The sequence below is a fragment of the Protopterus annectens genome, chromosome 13.part0 (genome assembly GCF_019279795.1).
Source record: "Protopterus annectens isolate FY-2018-M chromosome 13.part0, PAN1.0, whole genome shotgun sequence".
In the NCBI taxonomy this organism is placed as follows: domain Eukaryota; kingdom Metazoa; phylum Chordata; order Ceratodontiformes; family Protopteridae; genus Protopterus; species Protopterus annectens.
The window spans coordinates 834,307,839-834,333,138 of record NC_056747.1 but is presented as its reverse complement, the minus strand read 5'-3'; positions in this window follow the sequence as shown (position 1 = coordinate 834,333,138).

Sequence of the window (25,300 nt, the reverse complement as noted above, 5' to 3'; positions counted from 1 at the left end):
GAGCAGGCCCTTATTTGCTGGGGATGGTGTCTGAACTGGAGTGGGGGTTCCTCAGATCCAACAGATATCAGATCAGCCTTTGAAGTTATGGGTAGGATAATTTCATCTCCTCCAAGACTTGATTATTAGGTTTCACAGGTTACAGTTTCTCCCCTGGAACCTCTCCTATTGCTTGCCAGCCCACTCATGCATCCATGGGTCAGAGTTGAGCCCTAAGCCTCAAAAGGGAGGCCCAAGCACTGACACAGTCTTCTGAGGACTCAGACAACCAACCATCTGATGTACCAAGAAAGGGGATTTACTAAAGGAAGCATTTGGACTCCCTGTTAAAGTCAACTAGCATCAGACTCAGATTCATATGGTAACAAGGGGTCCCCTCATTTTACTCCCTGAGGATGTTACCTTTGGCGAGGTCCTACAGCATGTGTGCCAGAGGAATAATTGCCCATTAACCCATCCTCTCTGAACAAGAAAGTCTTGTTTGAGGATTATACTTCAGCACCCTATATGTTTTGGGTACTTTCTTCAGCAGACTGCTTCATTGATCTAGCATTCTGGAATTTATGGCAAGAGCCAGACTTGTGTGAATCTATATGGAGGAAGCCTGGGAAAATTTTGAGGCCACCCAAGGACAGGCGGTGCTGGATGAAGGGTCCCTTGGTGGATTCCATCATTTGTCTCCGCTGTCACTAAGAAATTGACCGAGTATATGGCCACAGCTCATCTGCCCAACAGAGAGCCTGGAAGGTGGATCAACTTACGAAATAGGCATGTACTTTTAGCACCTTTTTCATTTGGGGCTCTGAACTACACCAACAAGGAATAGAAAAAAACTTTGAAGACACTCACTACACTGGACTCATGGAAATAGATGGAAATGACCTTGAATATTTTGTACAATATTGCAGATCTCTTCATGCGTTCAGCCTAGGCAGCGGGAACAGCTATTTGTATGAGATGCCTTTCCTGAGACCAGATGGCATGAAGGTTAAGATCTTTGCTTCCCATGCAAAAGGTACAAGGTTTGGTACTGACCTCCAGCCAGTGCCTGTATGGAATTTGCATGTTTTTCCAGTGTCTGTGTGGGATTCCTCCCACTGCCCAAAATCATGCTGAGTTTTTTTTACAGCAAACTCACCCAAGAATACAGTTGTAGGCAGCAACACAGACTCTAGATGGTGCTTATAAGGGGAAGAGTTGTGTAGACCATCTGCTTTGGGCATTGACTGTGGTGTGCAGTATCCTCAAGATAGGAGAACAAAGATCACAGACTGTGTGCTGTGTCAGGGCTAACCATTCAATGGTGTAAAATATGCCTCTAAGTGATTTAGTAATTTGGCCTTGACTGTCTGCTTGTGTCTTTGCCGAAAATTTCAACGTCTTTCACCAATTAAAGACACTTTGAAATTTTGGTTACAAATCTTCATTATTTGTCCCAGCTGTTAAAAAATGCATACAGAAATGTGAGCAGGACAGGAAGACATCTGCTTTTGGAGTGAGATTATAGAATCCATAGAAACCATGCAACTGGAACCAAAAAGATCCCAAGTCTCTCTGCTTCAGAAAATCAGAGTCCTCCCTTTGACTCATCTTTGTACAGGTGTGGCCAAGGAGGAGACCACACATTTAATGAATGTAGACCCAAACATCCTGGATGCCTGCAGAATCAGGGATATTGAGGGCAGTTTTCAGGTCACCAGCAGTCACATCCCTTGAAGGGCTACCCGACTGCTCCCCAGTGGAGGCAGTCATGGGTCATATATCCCCTCTACTTCCTGCATGGATGGCTGTCACATGAGATTTCTTGATGAGAGGGATAATATCCAGAGACTATTGCATACCTTTTTCCCACTCACCCCTAATCTCAGTGGCTAGTCCCAGATGTACCACCTCACCAATTACAAATGGCTGAAAAGGAAGTTCAGTCCTTGTTAGAGAAGAGAGCTGTCCAGAAAGGTCCCACCATGCCAACTAAGTTTGGGTCACTACTTCAAGATTCATTTTGCTTCCATAAAAGTACAAGGATCTCTTTGTGAAAAAGATCTGGTTCAAAATGGTCACAGTGCAATTGTTTCTGATCTGTTTGCAGATAAATGACTGGATGTGATTCATGGACTTCCAGGGTGTTTATTTACACATCCAGACTCCTCCACTGTCCTGTTTCTCTGCTTCCATGTAGGAGCCAGGTACCTGCCCTGTAGTCTCTTAACAGCCTCCTGGGTGTTCACTAAGTGCATGGCTGTGGTCACAGCCCATCCCCAAATACAAGAAGCCAGGGTGTTCTCATACTTGGATGACTGGCTCCTGACTGCCACAATAGTGGAATCCCTACTGATGGCAAAGGATTATCTTCTTTGGATTTGTCTGTCTTCAGTATCACAGTCAGTACAGAAAAGTCACTACTGGAATCAACACATACCATCCAGCTCATTGGCTGCCATCTGGACATGGTTTGCCATATTGTCTATTTTTTCACACAGGATGCAAACTTTACAGAAGGCAATCCAACATCTTCTGTAGTTGAAAAAGCACTGGCTTATTTGGTCCTGCAGGTTCTAGGTTTCATGGTTTCCTGTATTCTAATGGTTCAGTTTGCCTGATATAAAATGAAGGTTCTGCAGTGGTTACTACCGAATCAGTGGTTGCAGTTGACTCAAAGCCTCACTTACTCCATCATTTTGACCAACACTTGCAAGGCTCATCTACTTTGGTGGATCTCTTCCATGCTTTGTAGTTCCTCCTTCAATGGCAGTAGTCACCATGGACACCTCTTCCTTGGGATGGGTGAGCATTTTCAGGAGAGGATGGTACAAGGTGTTTGAATGTTTAAGAGGCCAGTCTTCAAACAATATCTTAGAGATGAAAGTTGCCCTCTTAGCGCTGCAGGAACTCCAAGATTTCTGTCCTCCATAGGTTCATAGGTGTGTACTAGGCTAATGGCCCTGGAGCCTTTACAACCCTAGCCCATAGGATTACCCTAGCATTGTGCCACCCAACCTTAGTTCCCAGTGCCTCTGTTGAGTAAAGCCACTGGAGTGATCCCTGGGGTGAATTTTCTATTTCCCATCCACTCATCAAGATTTCTCTTTAAGAGGGCCAGTGATGTGCTCTGCTTGACATGCATGGGAAGTCTATTCCACAGCATCAGCAGTCTGCGGGTTATGAACCTGTCCCTCCAGCATGTTCTGTTGATTGTGGTAATGAGGTTGAGGTCTCTGGAGCGTGTGGTGGGGAGGGATTGGGATTTCTTTAGATGTAGCATTTCTAACAGAGCTGGGTCAGACATGGCTTTGTAAGTCAAGCAGAGATCGCCTCTAAGTAGGCGATATGAGACAGAGAACAGTTGGAATTTTTTTTAGTCTGTCTGTATAGGACAAATGTTTAAGGTCTAGGATCCTCTTTGTGAGGTACTTTTGTGGCCTCTCCAGTTGTTGCAGGTGTTTAGTGAGGTACATGCCAAATGGTGCATTGTACTCAATGATTGGCCTAATGAGGGGAAGAGTAGAGGGAGACAATGACCACTTTCTTCCTGGATGCAAAACTCTTAGTAATGAGATGTGCCACATAGAAGGACTTTCTGACCACAGTGGCAATGTGGTGGTCAAAAGAGAGGTTGCTGTCAACCTGTGCTCCCTGGTCTCTTATAATGCCTTCTGTGTTCAGTGGACTACCATCGATGTGATAATTCATGGGAACCAGTTTTTTTCCAAAGGGGATGACAACACATTTTTTGGCATTGAGCTTAAGGCCATGGTTCTAATACCAGTCATTGATCTCAGTGAGGCCTTTCTGTAGGATGTCAACATCACTTGGGGAGTTAATAATAGCTTCCAACTTGCAATCGTCTGCGAACTTTGTCAGCCAGAGTCCCTTCGTGTTGGCCTGGACTTCAGAGAAGTAGATAGCAAACAGGAGAGGACCCAGGACCAAATCCTGTGGGACTCCACTCTTGACTGGTTGGCAGTCTGACTTAGAGTCAGCTACTTTCACACTGTGGGTTCTACTTGTGAGCCAGTTTGGCAACCCACCTAGCGATATAGGGGTTTATGCCTAGCTTAGTGAGTTTTTCTATGATTCCTGAGTGGGGAATGGTGTCAAAGGCCTTGGCCAGATCAAGGTAGGCTGTATGAACCACCTTGCCTTCATCCGCAGCACTGGTGACTGACTCAAAGAAGTTGGCCAAGTTAAGCAGGCATGATCTACCCTTCACAAAACCAAACTGTGTGGGATCCAGAGTTTGGAGATTCCCTATATCCTTATTTATTAGCTTCATGATGATGTTTTCCATAGCTTTGCATATCTGACTCGTCAGGCTAATGTGGAGATAGTTTCCAGGGACTGTAGCCTCTCCTCCTTTGTGGAGAGGAATGACTGTAGCAGTGCGCCATTTAGTAGGGACAAAGCCCGAGGTGAGGTTGTGATTGAACAGGGCACACAGGTGATGTGCCAGTTCACTCTATAGTTCATGCAGAACACAGCCAAGGGATATTGTCAGGTCCCATAGAAGCTGCATTCTTGACCTTGGACAGTGCTGTTTTAACCTGTGCAGCAGCAATACTGGGTGCCTGGCAATCTACTGGCATTATGACTGGTCCCTGGGGGGGGGGGTCAGGTTGGCAGTGAATCTGTCGGCCAGTTTATTGGCAGTATCTGTTGGTTCAATATAGGAGGTACCATTGTGCAGTAGCTCAGAGCAAATCTGGGTATTGCCGTGGAGTTTCTTTACATAACTATAGAAGGCCTTGTGGTTGTCTTTACTGTCTGCTGCAATTCTGTTTTCATAGCTAGCTTTAGAGGATTTGGTGAGGGATCTTTTTCTTGAGGCTGATATGGGAGTTTTTCCAGTCTTGGGACTTTACCTTATTCTTCATCAGTTTCCTCCTTGTGTTGTAGAGTTTGTTTATGGCAGGGACCACGAGATTGGCTTCCTTTTTTTTGGAAGAGAGTGTCTTGGTTCTTTTAGGTATGGCAAGATCTATGCATTTGTATATGTGTTCTTATAGTTTGTTGGTGTATGATTCGGCGGTCATGCAACTGAACCATTTTCATGGGCGCCGTGAAGTTAGCCACCTCTGTTTTTAGGAGCCCAAAGTTAGCTTTGGAGAAGTTTTTCATGGTGGTTACCTTTGCGGGGGAGGTGGGTGGGATGTGGATTTCCAAGGTGATTAGTTTGTGGTCGGATCTAACCAGGGAGGAGTTGACTATTGGTGTAGAGCAACGGTCGCCTATGTTAGTAATGACCAGGTCAGGGATGTTGCTACCTCTAGTGGGGGTAAGAACTAGCTGGTCTATGGCATTAGAATTAATGAATTCCAGGAAACGTTGGCCAAGTGTGGTACATGATTAGTTTTCCCAGTTAATGGAGGGGAAGTTGAAGTCAACCAGTATGAGGGTGTTAGGTTGGACCTTAATATTCTCCAGGGTGCTTAGGAATGTGGTGTGTGAGTCTTGGGACATGGATGGGGACCTATAGCAGGCTACGACCTGAATCGCTGTCTTACCCAATGTTACCTGCACCTAAAGTGCAGATGTGATTTCCATTCAGACCAACAACATGGCAGTTGTATGGTATATCAACATGCAGGAAGAAAACAGGTCCTATCTCTTATGTCAGGAAGTGATGAGAGTATGGCAGTGGGCATTAAGCTTACACTGATTTCTGGTAGCAATGCATTTTCCTGGAAAATCTAACTGCATTGCTGATAGGCTCAGTGGAATGATCTTTATACCTCATGAGTGATTTCTCAATGCAGCAGTGGTTTAGATCATCTTCAACTGCTGGTGCCATCTGTGCTGCAATCTCTTTGCATCCCTGGCCAGCACTAAATGCAGTACCTGCTTTACCTTGATCCCTCAAGGAGGCAGACAACTAGAAAAGCTGTAGTTGAGCAATGGCCTTCATTGATCTTATATACTTACAAACTAGTACCCCTGATAGAAACTTTTTTTACAGAAACGCTTCAGTGCAGAGTAATGGTTATCCATATTGTCACGTTTTGACCCAGACACATTGTATTCCCTTTGCTGAGGCCTCATCTCAAGAAGATATTTTGGATTCTGAATCCAGTACTGGATTTGCTGTCCTACTCATCTAGGAGGCCTCACTTGGAGTTTCAGAATGTGAAACTAACCGGTTGATTTTTTCCAATTCCAGTAATGGCCAGGAACCCCACTAGGTCCCAGGATGTTGTTAGGATACTTTCATCTTCCCAGAAAGACTACATGAAAGGTCTACCTTACTAAATGGGAGCTTTTTGCTCTCTGGGCCACTTGTCAATAGAACAATCCATCTGAACAATAAATTCCTGACATCTTATTGTTTTTAGCATATTTATTTTTATGCATTTGCCAGTTTCTAAACAATTAAAGCCAAATTGTCATCAATTTCCAATTTCTTTCTCAAGCAGATTCCTGCTTGCTGACATAGCGTAGACTGTGCAAAGCTTACTTGAGAGGGGTCTTTCACCTTAGACCACCAATAAGATAACCTACACCTCCTTTGAATCTGCATTTTGTGGAGGAGGCCCTAACTCAACATCCTTTCGAACCAGCTTCTTCCATGGCCTTGAAATTTCTTTCATAGAAAAATGTTTTCCTCATGGCCATTACATCAGCAAGGAGGATTTAAATTTCTGAACTATGTGCCTTTTTTTTTGCTCAGACCATAACTTGTTTTTCATAAGGGCAGGGTCTCCCTCATAACTATTCTATCCTTTATCCCAAAAGTGGCTTCTCAATCCAACTTGAACCAAACCATTAACTTTCCAGTGTTCTCTCCTAATTATTACAACAGAGGGCTGTATCACACCCTGGATTTTCATAGGCAACTGAGATTCTGTTTGCACTGGATGAAAGGATTTAGAGTTGTTTGTATCCTTCACACCAAACAAACTCGGGGGGGGGGGGTGTTGAGGATACATCTGTACAGATGGCTATCTGAGTGTATCACTTTTGTTTATCATAGCCATAATGAGCGACTGTCAATTAAACTGAAAGCTCCTCCAGCATATTCTATAGCTACATGTACAGCTTTCTTTGTGAATTCTTCCATTGATGATATTTGTGCTGCAGCAACTTGATCAATGTTGCATAAATTTTCTAAGCACTACAAGCTTGATCTGATTTCAAGATCCAGGGCTTCCTTTGGTGCCTCCGTCCTCAAAGGGCTCTTGTCATCACACCACCAAAGTATTCCAGTAGCAGGGATTTTGACTAATCAGTTGGCTCGGATGGGCAGATTGAAATGGATATGACAGTTATTTACTTACCATAATGCTGGATCCTTTCATTCCTGTCCATCCGATACGACATCCCTCACACTGTCCCCTAACCTATATTTGTTTGAGGATTCCAAAGGAGTCATGTTATCCTAACTGTTTTAGGCAGCCAACTTGATGCGAGTGAAACTATTTTAGTGAGGACAGGTGCAGTGTGAGAGGGAAAGTTTGAAGAGCCCAAGGATGGAGCACTAGAGCTTTGCTAGTTCTGATCTGACAAGTAGCTCAGAGACCCATCAGTCACAGCATTCCATTTGCTTTTCACAGCCTGACAGCTTTTAGTGAATGTAGAAAACAGAATCTCAAATATATGCAGGCTTGTCAGTGCAGGTAAAATATGCATATTTTATATAATATATAAAAATGAAAGAAAATTTGACTTTTCCCCCTGAAAAGAATATTATTTTGGGGTCTCATTTCATAAGACTATATCACTGATATTATTCTAAAACATACTGAATTTGTCAACTTGAAAAAGTACAAAGTATACATTTTTTGTGAAATGAATGGCAAAAATAGAGCTCTTTAATTACTATATAACACTCCTGGTTGAAGCTAAGTAAAGGACCATTTATTTTCAACCATAAGGAGTTTCACAGCAAATTTTTCACAATTTTTTATCATGACTCTCCACGGCAAAATGAACTTATCTACTGGATCCAGCTATAAAGTCACATACACACCTTTGTCTTCTTGTAATGTATTACTATGAGGCATCAAGACTGGCTTAGTCTTTATTGGACAACTTTAAAACATTCTTTACTAGTGCCCCCTGTGGTGAATTATTCTTGTTTGATTCTTGTGTCAAGTAGAGGATGTTAAAGTGTGGTCAAGATAGGAAAATGCTTTCTGCAGTAGGAGTTAGATTTGAGATCCCTCAAAGATTATACAACAGGAACCAAAAGGGTTTAAATCTAATGGTTTAGAAAAGCCAGGTATCAATACTTTGAAATTACTTGTGACAGGGGAGGATGTGGCAGAAGTGGCCCCTTTAATGGACACAGACCCATACAGCAAGGTGTTCCACAGAACCAGGGATATCCCAGGCTTTTCTCCAACAGGCAACCTAAATATCCCTGAAAGGCTGTTGGTCCACTCCTCTCTGAAGGTATTGAGGGGTCATTTATCCCCTACTCTGTTGTATAGATGGCCATCATGCAGAACAAATTGGGTAAGAGGGATAATATCCAGTGATTATACAATTTCCTTTTCCCAGCCCCCTGAAAAATGTTCTACCTGCAGATATGCAGTCTTCCAACAAAATTCAGCCAAAACAGAAATTTGTTTTGATTCAGAAATGAGCCTTTCAGGAGGTCCCACCAAATCAGACAGTCAGGATTCTACTCAATATTCTTTTTGGTTCCAAAGAACAAGGTCCTAAGACTTATTCTGGGCCTCAAGCATCTAAAGAACTATGTAAAGAAGATCCAGTTAAGGATGGTCATGGTGCAGTCAAGTTTGTCTTACTTACTTGCACACAATTGGATGTGATTGATTGATGCCCGTCTCCACATCAAAACAGCCAAAGCCTACCTGACATTTCTGCACTTCTACCTGGGAGTCAGTCACTTTCAGTTTAGAGCCTTACCATTTGGTCTTACCGCAGTGCCCCCTGATGTTCACTGAGTGCATGGCCATGGTAGCTGTGCACGTCTGGTTACAAAGGATATGAGTGTTCCAATAGCTAGATGACTGGCTTCTTGATGCTCCAACAAGAGAATCATTGGTCAAGGCCATAGATTACTCATGCACTGAAAAGGAAACCCACTAAACCAGATAATATTATGTAGCAAATGGATTCACCCACATTTTTATTTTAATTGTTTAAATAGAATATTTTGGAAATGGGCAGCCATGGTGGTGCAGCGGTTAACCTTGTCACCTCACAGCAAGAGGCTCTCCGGTTCGATCCTCAGCTGGGGGTGCCTTCTGTGCGGAGTCTGCATGTCCTCTGTGTGGTCGCGTGGGTTTCCTCCGGGTGCTCCGGTTTCCTCCCACATCCCAAAGACATGCTGTAGGTGTATTGGACACACTAAATTGGCCCTAGGTGTGAGTGTGTGTGCCTTCCATGGAAGGTTGGGTGCCGGGCTGGCAACTCGACACCGTAAAACTCCACTGCCAATTATGAGTGGACAAGTAATGCGCTGTGGCGACTCCTAACTGGGAAAAGCCTAAAGAAGAAATAGAATATTTTGGAAAAGTGTTGGTTTACGAACATTTCACTGCACACATTACAAATGAGATACTGTGGGTTCTAGGGTCTCTTCAAAGGTCTCCTCTCATGATTCCACCCAGGTGTTTTTAAGTTGGTGATTCTGACCAATTGAATGGGCCAAACACATGGGATGAATAGGATATGAAAGTTATGTCTTTACCATAATGGATCTTTTCATCCATGTCTGTCCAAAATGACAACCATCCCTCCTTCCCCCATCCAAAATGCCCTTTTATAGTATTTGAAGGACCTTTCAATTTATTTTTCTCAACTATAAAAGACAGCTTTTACTTCTTGCCAACAAACTCGATTTGAGGTAGCTTCATTCACCAGGGCATTATAGGAAGACAACATTTAAAGAATGTTGAGGTAGGAGCACTAGTTTTTCTTGTTCAGATCAAAGAAGTGACTTTAGAACCAGTCAATCATGTTGGATGTACATAGATGAAATGATCCAGCATTATGGTAAGCTTACATTTATTGCACAAATCTAAAATTAGGTGGGGGCTGTCTTAAGTCCAGGTGAAAAAATGTATTCAGGAGAAATAAATAGGACTTTTTACTTCTGGTACAATGGCAATTCAGTGAAGAAATATTTTTATGCCATTATTGTACTCGGTGTACTGAGCAGTATTTCAGCACAGCAGCCACAATGAAAACAAAGTCTAATAAAAATAAAGGTATATGAACTAAAGTCACTGGGTCCTCTGTTTGAAAGGCTGTATATCTGTATCATATTTCGTTATGAAATATCAGGTCATAATAATAAGGTATGCAGCTACAAGACACTTGTAAAACTGCAGTTCTAACCTGGGAGGTTCCAATGTATCACTCCTATGAATTTAACCCCCTAGCATTTGATGCTTGATAGCATAGTAGCCATGGCAGAGTGCAAGTGAAAATATATGTAGTTTTTTTCTGGTGAAATGCATAGGGTTTGTATTCTGATCCAATGAGAATTCAGTAAAAGCATTTTAGGCTATTACTATGCTCTGTACACTGCGCATAAGTTGAAAACAGCACTCCCAATGTAAACCGGATGCAATGCAAAATATTTGACTATGGTTCCTCTCTTTGAAAATTACATCTGCACTCAAAATTTCATGATGATGCTTTCAGGTAATACCAACAAGTTGTTTAGCTACACAATATACCCAGCAGTGCAGTTCTAACCTCAGAACTTCCAGTGCCCCACAGCTGTGAATTGAACCCCACTACTTTAGGCTTTAGCCACTTACACACACACACACACACACACACTATATATATATATATATATATATATATATATATATATATATATATATATATAGGTCCTATTTAAGTGATCAAAGTTTTAGAACTTCGAATTTCATATGGCTGAAACCATATGATAGAAGTTTTAAAACTTTAAACACTTAAATGGAGATCTCCATACAGCATGGAATGGGAATATTTCCTTTTCCTCACTGTAGTGCGATCTCGGAGTTGGTATATTTTAATAGCGGGGTGTGTGGGGGGTGCAGGGGGCTTGCCCCCCTGCATAAGTGTGTTTTAATTTTTTTCTTTTTTGAATGTTCAAAGTTACAAAACTTCTATCATATGGTCCCGGCCATATAAAATTCGAAGTTTTGTAATTTCGATCATTCATAGTAGATATATATATATATATATATATATATATATATATATATATGTAATATGTATGTATGTATGGGTCTACTTTAAATGTTGTGAAATCAGTGAGACCACAACAATGAATGTGCACAATGCCGAACTCCCAGAACGTTGCAGTTTAACTTAGAGAAAGTAACCACTAGGCCACCAATCACTATAATATGAACAGAAGCAAACTATACCCACCGCTTCCCCCCTCTGCACCCCCTAACTAAATATCCCAACTCCGAGATCGTACTACAGTGGAGAACAGTGCAAAGGTCACCATGGTGGCCCAGTGATTACTTTCCCAGAGTTAAATTGCTATGTTCCGAAAGTTCGACATTGTGAACTTTCACTGTTGTGGTCTCATTGATTTGCAAGTCGACGTTTTAAAGGGGACCCATATATATATATATATATATATATATATATATATATATATATATATATATGTGTGTGTGTGTGTGTGTGTATATTTTTGTTCTGGTAAAATACAGAGAAGTTTTAGTTCTGATATAATGGTAACTTGTAAAGAAATATTCTGGCCATTACCATGTTTTGCACACTGAGAAGAAGTTCAAAAGAATGTCCCTAATATAAACTGGGTTTAATGGAAAAATGACATAGCAACAGTGAGCACCTGTGAATATACTGATGTAGTCACTATCTGTAAAATGTCATGTGTCAATTTACCTTTGCAATGTTATGAAACCTTCGGGGAGTAAAAAAATGATGATCAGCTACAGAAACCATCTAAGACACCTAACCTACCCATAGGCGTTTCAGTGCAATATTATAGTATGTCTGCCCTCACTCATCAGTTGCTCAAATGTTTGGAATGTTAGCTATGGGATATTACAAATTAGAAGAAAATCTGAAAAACATAGAGGATTTTTACTTCTGATGTAATGACAAATCCTGTACAGAAAGAAGTATTGTAGGCCATTGTTGTACTGTGTATTCTAAGCTTCAGTTTAGGGCACCACCAGCAGTTGAAACCAAGTATAATCCAAAGTGACTGACTATGGTGGTAAAGGCATATGTACAAAAACCTCTGATGCTTTTCTATGAAAGCTTATTCTGCAATCCTTGTTTTAGATTTCATAAGTAAAGGTTAATGTAGTAACAAAATATACCATTACAAAGTGTACCTGACTGCTATTCTGTTCTTAGAAATATGAATGCATTTCATTAACTGAATTTGAGGCAACCACCTTTACAAAATGAAAGCATGTCACTCTAGATGTGATATTTTAGAAGTCAAAAATATTTTTCTGATGAAATATATCTAGCATTTTTATTTATTTTGTATAAGTGTAGCTTTATTTACATTATAAGCTTAAGACTTAGAAGTACATCAGTTTCACATTCCCAGCTGCAACCATACGTTTTACTTATTTGTACTGTACAACATATCAATGTCAAGGACTGTTAATCAGAAAGCATTATAGAACAAATGGTTATGGAACTATTTAATGATTAACTAGTAGAACATATTGTCAACGGATTTATGTGGTAGATGAAGAACGTAAACATTTCGACTTTCGTTAAAATTACAGGAAAACTAACAGCATATCATGGCTAAAGTGAATAACTCAAGGTAACGTTAATACAAACTCACTAAATAAGCGTAAATACAGTTAAACTGTTAACAAGTATGGCAAACAAATAGGAGTAGAACGCAAAACACAAAAATCCTCTGCCAACTAATAAAACAGCTGGTGTAAAATAAATATAGTTAAAGTAGCAAACAGACACCAACTGTACCACAGCTAGGAAGTTTATTATAAAACAAGTAAGCGATTTCAGGGATGTGCCCCGGCACATCCCTGAAAGCGCTTACTTGTTTTATAATAAACTTCCTAGCTGTGGTACAGTTGGTGTCTGTTTGCTACTTTTTATTTATTTTTATTTAACATTTGTTGACCGGGAATGTCCGACTAGGTTCCACAGAGCCTGTTTTCAGCGGAGGCCCGGGGAGAAATGCTCCAGATGCATGTCTTTGGAATAGTAGAAGTAATCACTGGAATTGTATGTACGACCCAGATGATTGAAGATCTTCAGTTTGGATATGTATGGGAAAATTTGGGGGAAATGAAATTAGGAAAATACAGAACAGTGGCTAACTATAGTCTTTCAGAGTCTTGTTCAAAATGTTTGTAAGCACTGCAATCAATCTCTCAAATGAAGCAAAACAAGGTGTAGGTCGTAAAACAACACCTAGGCTCCTTCAAGTAGTTGCTAAGGCTTCCATTTAAGCAGTATTTTGGAGTTATGGTTTCCTTTAACTAGAGGTAACTCAGCTGTCATTATTTAATTCAACATGAACTTAAGCTCAGAAATCACAGGTAGGGCCCTCTGTTTCCATTTTCTTGTGATACATGTTTAGCCATTAACATTATCAATGCTAATAAAACCTTTGAAAGAAGGTTAAAGTATTATCTGGTCACCATCTGAAAAGAAATAGGTTTGGATCAGTATTGATTTATTCACCAAATAAATTGCTGATCAAGATCTCAGTTTGCTGTATAAAGTGTTTAAGTTTGGAACAGGTAAAAAATGTGTGTCCAATTTTCCATCCCCACCTCCTCACACCTCCAGTAATTTTTGCTAGCTGTAGGAATTTTTTTTCCTATTTAACTGGTATGTAGATATACTTACGCAAGCACTTCCATCCAAGAATTCTATATTTTCTATCTTGTGTTGCTTTATACTAAAGCTGTATGTGGTTAATCCAACAGCTAGTTTCTACATGAATACCCAATAGAGTTTCCTAGTTTTCCTTTGTCTTTAGAATTATGGGGTACTTGAGTATTATTAAAGCTTTATAATGACCCAGTCCTTGGGGTTGAAACAGTGATCCCTCAGTAGATTGCTTAACTAACAAAATGAAGTCAGACTCCCTTAGTACAGCTTTCTTATGCAGTTTCACAGCTTTTAGTGTATTTCTTAATTAATATTTAAGATATAAAATTTAGATCTGATATTGTCAATTTTCATTCGTTCCTCAACTATTGGGTTTTGATCCGATCCTCGGATCCAACTCGGCCGTTACTATAGCTTGTGGTAACCTATAAGCTCTTGAGCTCCTCCCTACCTGTAATGCATCAACCCTTTACATACCTCAGATCTCGTTTGCCACTTTTGTGAAATAGACGTGGTCATTGATCACTCTCAAGTTTTTTGTAAGTTAAATGATTTATTTCTTAGTCCTTATATCTTTTTACAATTTACTCATTTTTTATATACACAATATATTCTAGTTTACCATCAATGGTATATATTTTCTCCCTTCTGCACCCTTTTCACTGTTCGTTACACATCTATGTATTTCTCAGTACCATAGTTGGTACTTTTCCTTTTTCTCCGTTACCCTTTTGTTATAGTAAAAAAAAAAAAAAAAATTCCTCCCTTTTTTGCTAGTTTACCTTTACTAAAATATCAGAGAAAGGTCCTTCAGGATTTAAAAAATGTAAAAAATATGACCGTAAGTTGCCTATTTCAGACACATATGATCTGTGTGTGTACTCTATGGACCCAGAACACTTAAATGTAATTTGCTCCATTTGTAAGAATTTTAACTCTCATGCAGTGGCCAACTGAAAGAATAAACTTATTCTAAAGGGGTTACTGCCAGCTACATTTTCTGAAGCAATTTTTGGGGCTCAAACCCCCAAATTGAAACCAAAGGAGTCTTCATAAAGGTCCCCTGGGCTGCCTGGTTCCACTACTCCATGTTCATTAGATCCTCCACATAAGAAACAGAAGACTGATCCAAAGACTTCTGCTTCGAAGCCTACTACACAGAAAATGTCAGATCCAACGACTTCGGATCTGACATCTCTTCCTCGGACCCAGTATTCATCTACTACTGACCTGGTGCTGTCCAGGATACCATCTCCTTTCTTGGAGAAATGGCACCTAAAATCTCCTTTGTTAGCCTCCTATCATTCTTCCAGGAGTCTGACTGAAGCTTATGTGGATAGGATGATGAGGCGATACCTCTTGGCAAAAATTCTGATGGGTGTTCTTCCTTCTCCTACCCCTTCAGGTCAGGAAGCCTTGGCTCGCACTACCCCTCCACTGTCTGCTCCTTCTCCATTCTGACCTTTTGTTTCTGAGTCCCTGGATCCCAGTCTACCAAAGCCATCTGTGTCTGATCCAAGGATTCTGTTATTGTCATCCCTGAGCTCTTCTCCGAGCACTCCAACTTTGAATCCGGATGACTCTCAGAGCCGTAGCATCCCTGCCGGATCCTAGGCGGTGGCACCGACTCTGAAGTTGTTGGACCTGTCTCTGGCCCTTGGATCCTCAGGATTGGGCAGCTCTGCTCCGACCTCCACCTCTGGTGGAATGCCTTTGAGGCAGAAGGAGTTAATTGGGCAAAAGCATGTCTTTTCGGCTCAGTCTACTTATTTCTTCCCAGGGCATTCTGCTTTGGAGGTGGTGTAGAGAGAGTTTTCTCTGCTTCAGCAGTTCTAATGGTTTCTCCCCCCTTGGATCTTCCCTCAGGATCTCATGGGTCTCTGCGCCTTGGACCTCTACATTTAAATCCACAGGGATAGCCAGTCCAAACACTTCAGGCTACCCAGCAGGGTATCACCATCTCTTCTGATGCTTCTCTGGAGCATCCCACTGAAGGAGTACCTTAAAAAGGGGCACTTAGATTCCACACAGGAATCAATCACAGAGGATACTGATTTTGATGAAGGGGAAGAATCTCCAATATCTCCACCTAATGATGTCTCACTTGGAGACATCCTAGAAATCCTGAAACAAAGAGGTAGTTGGTCCTCCCAAAATCATTCTCTGGAGTAATCGGTATTCCTTGAGGCGTTTGGATCTGGCCCGTCTACCTCCTTGGTAACTCTGCCTGCTGACAAGCTCATTGATTTGATCTCAAAGTAGGCATGGAAGGAACCTGAGTCAGTTGAACCTATCCCTAAGAGACTAGACAGGATTCTGGCATCAGCAGCAGGAAAGGAAGTTTGGAGTAAGGAAGTACCTGTGGATGCTATTGTCATGGCAGTGGCCACTAAGAAGGAACTTGCAGAACAAAGTTCTACTGTCCATGCCCTAACAGGGAGTATGGGGCTATGGACAGGTTTGGGAAGCATGTTTATGCTTCAGCAAACTTCGCTCTTAGGTCCCTGAACTATTTGGCATTTTTTACCAAGTTGCATAGAGATTTGATTAAGGAACTGTCAAACTTTCTTTCAGGGACCACTTCTACTGAGATTCAGGCTTCTGTGGCCTCACACTTGCTAACCCTACAGTCCATTTCTAACTCATCCATGAGATTTATCTCTCATGTAGGTGAGGGTACCTCTATTAAGAGACATGCCTGGATGCGCTTGTGTGACTTTGCAAACACCTTCAAGTCCTTTTTCTTCAGTGCCCACTTTGACAGAACTTCTTTATTCGGCCCTAAATTGAAGGATATACTCTCCAGGTGTGAGAAAGATGTAAAAATTTTCTCTGCTGTGGGAGTATGTTTTTGACCCCTCAACGGACCTTTTCTAGGAGCCAATGAGGAGGAAGAAAAATGCAGTTCAAGAAATCCCAGGGTCCTTTCCAAGATCCACGTGGAGACAGTTCCCCTAGAGACAGAGGGGAACTCAAATGGGAGAGACTGCCCATGAGATAGAGGTGGTCCGCAAAACCAAGGATCTAGAGATTCTTTCTCTGACAGACCCTACCATTGCCCCTGAAAGGAGGCCTGGTTGTCCGCCTCTGGAGGCAGTCGGGGGTCATTTATCCCTGTACCAGAGAGCCTGGCTAGGCATCACAAAAGACCCCTAGGTACAGAGGATCATTTCCAAAGGTTACATAATTCCCTTTTTCCTTCCACCTCCATCCTCAAGAAAATTTACCAATGTCCACCCAATCAGAAGAAAGCAGCAGCACTAGAAATACACATACAAAAGCTGATAGAAAAAGAGTCATCCAAGAGGTCCCACCAGACCAGATAGAATTCAGGATGTACTCAGGATTCTTTTTAGTGCCAAAGAAAACAGGGAACTGGAAACCAGTTTTGGATCTCAGCAGTTTAAACAAATCAGTTTGCCACACAGTTTCAGGTGATCACAGTTCGGTCCATTTTGCCCTTTTTGGGCAAGGACAACTGGATGTGCTCATTAAATCGTCAAGATGAGTACTATCCCATAAAAATGAAAAGACAGTCCATAAAGTACTTACGCTTCTGGCTTGGGAGCAAGTCATTACCACTTCAGGGCCCTGCCCTTTGGTCTCACTATCACTACAGCCCCAAGGGTGTTCACCAAATGCAAGGTAGTGGTAGCAGCTCACTTGGGACTGCAAGGATTCCCTGTGTTTACGTATCTAGACCACTGGCTCATCACCAACCTGACCAGGCATCTACTTATAAGATCCAGAGATCAGGTACTCCAGACTTGCTCCCTTCTAGGAATCACAATAAATTACAACAAATCCCAGTTAGAGCCCTGTCAGTTACTGGAGTTTATAAGAACAGTTTTCAACACAGTATCAGTAACAGCTTTGCTTCCTGTAACAAGAATACAAACAGTAAGACTTCAGGGCAAGAAAATTCTTCACAGTACAAAAATTTCAGCCTGGTCAATTCTTCATACCTTGAGGTCAGTGTCAGCTGCCATAACTTTAATTCCCCTGGCGAGATTTCATATGAAAATTCTTCAGTGGATGCTAGCAACACAAAGGTCGATTTTTTCTCAATGAATGTCAGTTCAAGTGAGGATCACTCAAGCATGCAAGGGATACTTTTGGTGGCGGATTCAATTTGATCAGGTTCTACAAGGCCATCCTTTCATTCTTCCTCAGCCAACGGCCATAGTGAACATGTACGCATCCCAGATAGGCTGCGGAGGAGGCACATTCCAAGGGACTTGGTCCTCTGAAGAGGCCAATTTGCATATCAGTTTCCCAGAGATGAAGGCAGTGCTGTTAATGTTGCAGGCTTTTCAGAATGAGAATGCTCTCCCTTTAGGTACAGTTATGATTCAGACAGATAACATGTCATTTGTCTGGTACATCAACAAGCAAGAGAGAACCAGGTCTTACCCCTTGTGTCAAGAAGCACTCAGTGTGGCATTGGGCATTCTCATCCAAACACTTTCTAATAATGGTGCACATTCCAGGGAAGTCCAACATGATAGGCAAATTGAACAGGTCCATATGTGACAGAAATTATTTTCTGTCATTGGAGCTGGTCTTGCTGTGAAATTTTTGCTTCTACCCTAAACAGCAAGGGTAGCAACTTCTTTGCCCGATCCACCCTCCGGGGGAGGATCACCAGGAGATGCTGTGCTCCATGACTGGCCCCCTGGTCTCCTCTATGCTTACCTTTTGACTCCCTTGATCCCCAAATTTCTACGGAAAGCTACCAGGTTGAAGAGAAAACTCATCCTCATTGCACCTTACTGGCTGTGATAGATTTGGTTTCCCTTTCTTTGGCCTCATCTACTTTACCCACCTTGGATTCTGGATCTGATTCCAGACGACCTGTCTCACCTGTGAGGCATGATTCATCCTGATTTCTCAGACCTCAAGCTAACAGCATGGTTTCTCCAATTCCGTTAATAGCTAGACAACCTGTGCTCTCATCCTCTGTCAATCACATTCTTTTGTCTTCACATAAGGCTTCTACCAGAAAACTTTACAGAAGTAAATAGAAGAGATTTGTTATTTGGGCTCATCAAAGTTTTGACCATTTTGCAGTCCCTATACAAAGTGTCCTTGAGTTTTTAGCAACAAATTTCAACAAAGGATCTAGCTCCTCTACTATTAAGGTTCATTTGGCAGCAATCTCTATCTTCCATATCGGATTTGAGACTTCTTACCTTTCTTCATCAAAGTTTTGTAAGGCCTTCTTAAGAGGCATTCTTTTGTTGAGACCACCTTATAAAGACCCAACTGCACCATGGGACCCAGCAGCAAAATGTGATATTAAATTCCTGACCTAGCAAACAGTCTTTCTAGTGGCTATTACCTCAGCTACAAGAATTTATGCGCTTCAAGCACTGTTTTCTAAACCTTCCTACTTGAATTTTCATAGGGATAAAATAACATTATGAACCAACCCTTCTTTCCTTCTTAGGTTGGTGTCAGAATCCAACATCAGCCATTCCATTAATCTGCCTTTTTTCCAAAATTTGAAAATAAGTGAAGAGTATATGTTGCCTTTATTAGATGTTCATAGACAATTAAATTTCTACTTACATAGAACAATTGAAGTTAAAAAAAATCTGATGAACGGTTTATTGCCTTTGCAGAATCCAAAATAGGTAAATCAGTTACAAAAGTAACTCTGGCAAGATGGCTTACTGATTGTATATCTTTTGTTTACAATAAATTGGGTATCTCATTACCAAAACCTTTAAGAGCCCACTCAGTTAGATCCATGGCAACTTTGCCAGTATTTTTATCTAGGCATTCCATGAACGATATATGTGCAGCTACAACTTGGGCTAATCCACATAATTTTATTACTCATTGCAAACTAGATCTGGTTTTGAGGGGAAGGGCAGTTTATGGTTTAACCGTTAATAGGAACATCCTTAGAGTCCACCCAGAATTTCAAGTAGCTGGTGACTGTTTTCCAATAGTTGAGGAACGAATGAAAATTGACATCATCAGATAAAAAAGTTATGTACTTACCAGAACGTTCCATCTGTGTGTCCATTTTCATTCTTCCTGAACTCCCTGCCCACTAACCCAGTCCACGGCATGATGGCCTTCTGGAAGAACAAGAGTTCATAAGGGCACCACTGAGCCTTAATTTGAGCTCCAGATAATGCCTTCTTCTGTCAGGGATTTTATATTCATATATATATATATATTTTTTTTTTCAAATAGAACTTTTATTGATTCTCAATATAACAACTTCACCAAACAATTGCATAATAAGAATGTCATTCAGTTACAAGATAGCAGATGAATATAATATATATACAACAGTGCTGCATGGGGATATACCCCTGAATTAACAAAAATAATATGCACATAAGTGAGCAGATCAACATTACAACTGTACACAAAGTATAATCATTTATGTAGTATCTGAAGAAGAAATCACATTTAGGGAAATTATTCGACGCCTGAGCCACACAACAGATGGACAGTGGAAAGGGAGAGAAGAGAAGTAAAAAAAAAAAGAAACAACAATAAAGTAGCAGCCTTTAAGTCTGAATCCTCCGAGTTAAATAGTATGCTAATTATCAGATAATTTATATTCATATTTCTAACTTTATGTCATCTAGCAAACAAGATGTAAGGCATGTTAGGGGTTGCTGTATTGCAGGTAGGGAGGAGCTCGAGAGCTTTTAAGTTACCACGAGCTATAGTAACAGCCAAGTCATATTGGATCTGAACCCAGTAGTTGAGGAAGGATGAAAATGGACAGCACAGATAGAATGATATGGTAAGTACATATTTTTTTTTAAGATTGCATTTTGCCTTTGCTGCTTGCCATTCTAATATTTCTCCTTTGAAGAACATCTGGTAACAAAATCACAACCACATCTTTTTTTTACTGTAGTTGATGGCTGATAAATATGGATTTTGTCTCTCTCCCATGAATCCAATCCAAATCAATATTTCTTTTATAAACATCAGAGAGAGTTTTGTATTATATCTTAATGTGGTATTTGAGCATGCCAAATGATCAGAGAATATGGGAAGGTGCATCCTTTTAATTATCATGTCCTTCCATATGGCCTTATATCTGCCTGATAGAATTTTAGTGGCAATATGCAGTATTGTTGCCCCCCAATAGAGGTTTAAGTCTGGAAACAGCCCACTGAACCCCACTGGCATCTCCATCCTTTCACAAGTTATTTGTGGATGGCAGCTTTCCTAAAGAAAAGCCCTCATCAACTTTTTAATATGTCTCATGACTGTCTCCACGAGGGAGGAGCCACTACTTACACAGCATACAGTAAGAGTGAGAGGATGAACCACTTTACAGCCTGTGACTTCTGATTAAAGTCTAAGCCCAATGCCCTCTACCAATTAAAATGGGCAGTCGATGTGTTCCATATTTTTTATAATATAAGGTCCACTGACTCTTGTCATGTCTAATTTCCAAACTTCCAAGTATTTAAGCTTATTTTGCCCATTCAGAAAGGGATACTTTTCCGCTATTTCCTACTGATTAGTTATATTAGCTGTAACAGCTTTGGTTTTTGAGACATTAACTGTATAGCCGGGTTCCTATTAGATTGTTGAAACTCTGTTTATGCGAATACGAAATCATCGACATGTATTGCACAAAATACGTAATCGGCGAATGTGCAAAACTGCGAAATTCGAAATGCCGAAGTGTTTTGGTTGGCCCGTCTGCGGTGTAGCTCCATAAGGTAAGTGTGCGATAGTTATTGACCTTAGGGTTAGGGTGCGGGTTAAGGTAAGTGTATAGATAGGTAATGTGTGTAAGATTTAGTGTAGTGTTAGAAGTAGGGTTTTGTTAAATGTATTTATGTGTGTTATTTATTTTGTTTGGGTATATCTCCGTAGGGGAAGTGTGCGGTAGTTACAGACCTTAGGGTTAGGGAGGGGTTAAGGGTAGTGCATAGATAGTTATGTATGTGGGGTTTAGTGTAGGGTTAGAAGTTGAGTTTTGGTGCTTTACTTTAGGGTTAGGAGTAGGGTTTGGTTAGTGTATGTATGTGGTTTATTTATTTTGTTTGGGTAGGTACTATGTAGCGGGTGGTGGGGTTGGCCGACTATGAACGTTCGATATTTTAAATTTCGTGGTTTAGTGCGTTCTGTATTTTCGCTGTTCGAGTAATATGTGTCGCTGTTTTGGTATTCAATGTAATGGATTTTCGTTGTTTTAATATAGACTTGTATAGCCTGACAGTTTCAGAATTCCTTTATAGCTTGAAATATTGGTAGACCCATTCAGGGTTGACAAGGCATAGCGTAATATCATCCACAGATAGAGAGATCTTCATGTCTAGTCGACCCCAGGTGTTCCCTTGAAGTGGTAGTTCTCATATGGCTTGAGCTAATGGCTCTAAATTCAGAGCAAAAAGAAGGGGAGACAGCAGACATTTCTGCCTAGCCCTCTTTGTTATATAAAAAGGTTCAGGCAAACCAGAAGTTTTCCAAAAAACGAACCACAAGCCAATAAAAAATCAATGCCAAGGCGGTAGTGAACAGAATCAGACAACTGGATACTGAAAACCTTGTTTAATCCAACAAATAGTCAACCAAATAAAAAATAGAAAAATAATCCAGTAACATTAAGTGCGCTTTCACTTTGCCAAATACAAAGCTTCATCAGAACAATGACATTGTTAAACTAAGGTGCTTAAATATACTGTGCTGTAATGTAATAATTAAATACTTAATTGATTTTCTTAAAAAATTAAGTTTCTTAAAATGACAATGCTTAAAAAATAGCAGTGCTATGAAATGTTAAAAACAATCAACAGTCAGGACAACAATACACTAATCCATTGTTATAATAAATATTAAAGATTGCACATTCTGTTCTAACCATGTAATCTATAAATGAATATGTAAATATCCTATGTTGAAATATAATAATAAATGTTCACGTTGAATACCCATTAAAACAGTTGAAACAGTAATAACTGGAATTATATACACAAATGAATGAAATGCTGTTGAGAAACCTAACTTTTACATTACTCATACCCTAAATCAATGTGCAAAAACAGCCTGAAATCAACAAATGCATGCACAAAATATATGCAAAACATGAAAATATAATAACACATATTTGACCACCTTAGTAAAAAATGTGTAAGTACCTACTAACACCTCAAATGTATCCACTATTGGAACATCACAACTTAGCCTGTCGTAATTTTAATACACTACTTATACTGATGTTATCATTTAGGCCAGGGGTCTAATGGCGTCGGTTTTTAACTGCCAAAATAATTCCGAAACTCGACCCTAGGCTCCCAACTTCCTCCCAGGGGGTCACTAACTACTTGTTCTAACACAGCAAATTTTATATTCATATTATTACAAACTAATGAGTGTTTATAAAAGGCATTTGATTCTTTTTCTTTGCTGATTTCATAAGAATGTTCGTAAATTCTTTTTCTCAGAGTACATGTAGTTTTCCGTATATAAAAACTGTTGCAGCTTAAACATATACCAATATATACTATTCTTCTTGTACCACAATTGTAATATTTTGATGCTGTAAACCTAATACCTCTAGAAGGGATCTGAATATCATGCTGTTGTAAAATAAATTCACGCTGACGGCACACACCACATTTGTAGGTACCCCTTTTAGAACTACCATTATCACACTGTTGAATGTCATTCCTATCAAATATGTCCTTTAAATTCATTCCTCTTCTCCTTATAAAGGATGGTTGGACAGGGATATATTTCCCTGTCTCATTATTGACTTTCAATAAAGGCCAGTATTTTTTAATAATTTCTTCCACTTGCCCAGATGTAGCCGAGAATGTATGTGTAAATGCTTGATTATACTGTACAACATTTTCACCTTCTGGGACATTGTCCCCCTCACCCAGTCCTATAAGTGGAAAAAACTTACCTTCCCTATTGTCAACTACCTCCTTCATAAATCACGTACCAAAGGGTCGGGGTAGCCTCTTTCCAGGAACAAAGAACTAATATATTTAACTTCATCTAGAAATGTCATATCATCACAGGTCATTCTAGAGGCCCTTATCAACTGACCTTTAACAATTCCCTTCTTCTGGTGGAATGGATGCCCACTTTCAAAATGTAGATACATGTTTGAGAAAGTGGATTTCCTATATAACTTGGATTGAAAACATTGGTTACAATAGTCCTTATATAAAGTAACATCTAAATAGTTAATACTCAAATCATCCAATGTATAAGTAAAGCTCAAAAATTCTGTACAATTATTCAAATAATCCATGAAGTCCAAAAAGAATTCTCTGGACCCTTTCCAAAATATACAAATATCATCCAGAAAACGAGTATAAAAAGTAATATATTTTTGCCAAACAGAGTTAAAAATAAACTTTCGCTCCCAGAAATACAGAACACAATTAGCATATATGGGGGCACATGCTGCCCCCATTGCAACACTCTTTTTTTGCTGATAAAGGTCACCGTTGAAATACACAAAATTATTCTTCAAAGTAGTCTCCGTAAAATCCAAAATCAAATTGACTGTATTTCCATCTAAATCCATATCGGAGCATAAAATTTCTCTGAACCATTCCAAGCCTATATTGTGTGAAATGCTTGGAAATAATTCGACTACATTAATGGTAGCAAAACGTATCTGTGCCTCATATTTATCCATGGTTATTCTTTTCAAAAAATCCCAAGAATCTTTAGTAATATGTGGCACTGAGTTAATAAACTGTTTCAGTTGAGATTCAACAAAAATAGCCAAAGGCTCAGTAATACTGACAGCTCTTGCTACTATAGGTCTAAATTTAAGCAACTTGATCCCTTTATGCACTTTTGGTATTTCAAATATAACAGGGATCCTTGGATTCTCAACATGTAAAAAATTGTGTAGTTTTTCAGTAATACTTCCTTGCAGTAAATGATCAGTTAAGTAATAATTGATCTTAGAATGGGCAATATTAATTTCATTCAGTGATACTAACGTGTAATGGTCTGAATCTTGTAAAATGTTATGTATGTATGTATCATAGACATCATTATACATCAATACCACCCCTCCCCCTTTGTCAGGTTTCATAACTCTGACTTTTTCATTTTTTTAATTTGTTCACCAGTATTTTCTCTTCTTCCGACCAGTTCTCATTGGGGGGTACTTCATTTGTCTCACATCCCTCTCCACCATTTCTTCAAAGAGTTTTAAAGAGGTATTAGTTGGTGGATTAAATAAACTTCTCCTAGATAGCTCATTATGATTAAACTGCCTCCCTTTGAAATAAATTTGTAGATTTAATTGTCTTATAAATAACTTAATATCAGTTAATGTATTGACCATCGACCCTGCCTTTGTGGCACAAAATGAAAGCCTTTAGTAAATAATTTAAAATAACTGTCATCTACTGCCAAATCTGTAAAATTATATACTGTAAAATTATCTTTTCTACATACTGTTGAATTCTCAGTGACTATATTTGTGTCTAAACAACCATCATTCATAAAGATGGGGGGTGGGGAGCAAGAAACATCGAAATCTAATAATTCCGAACTC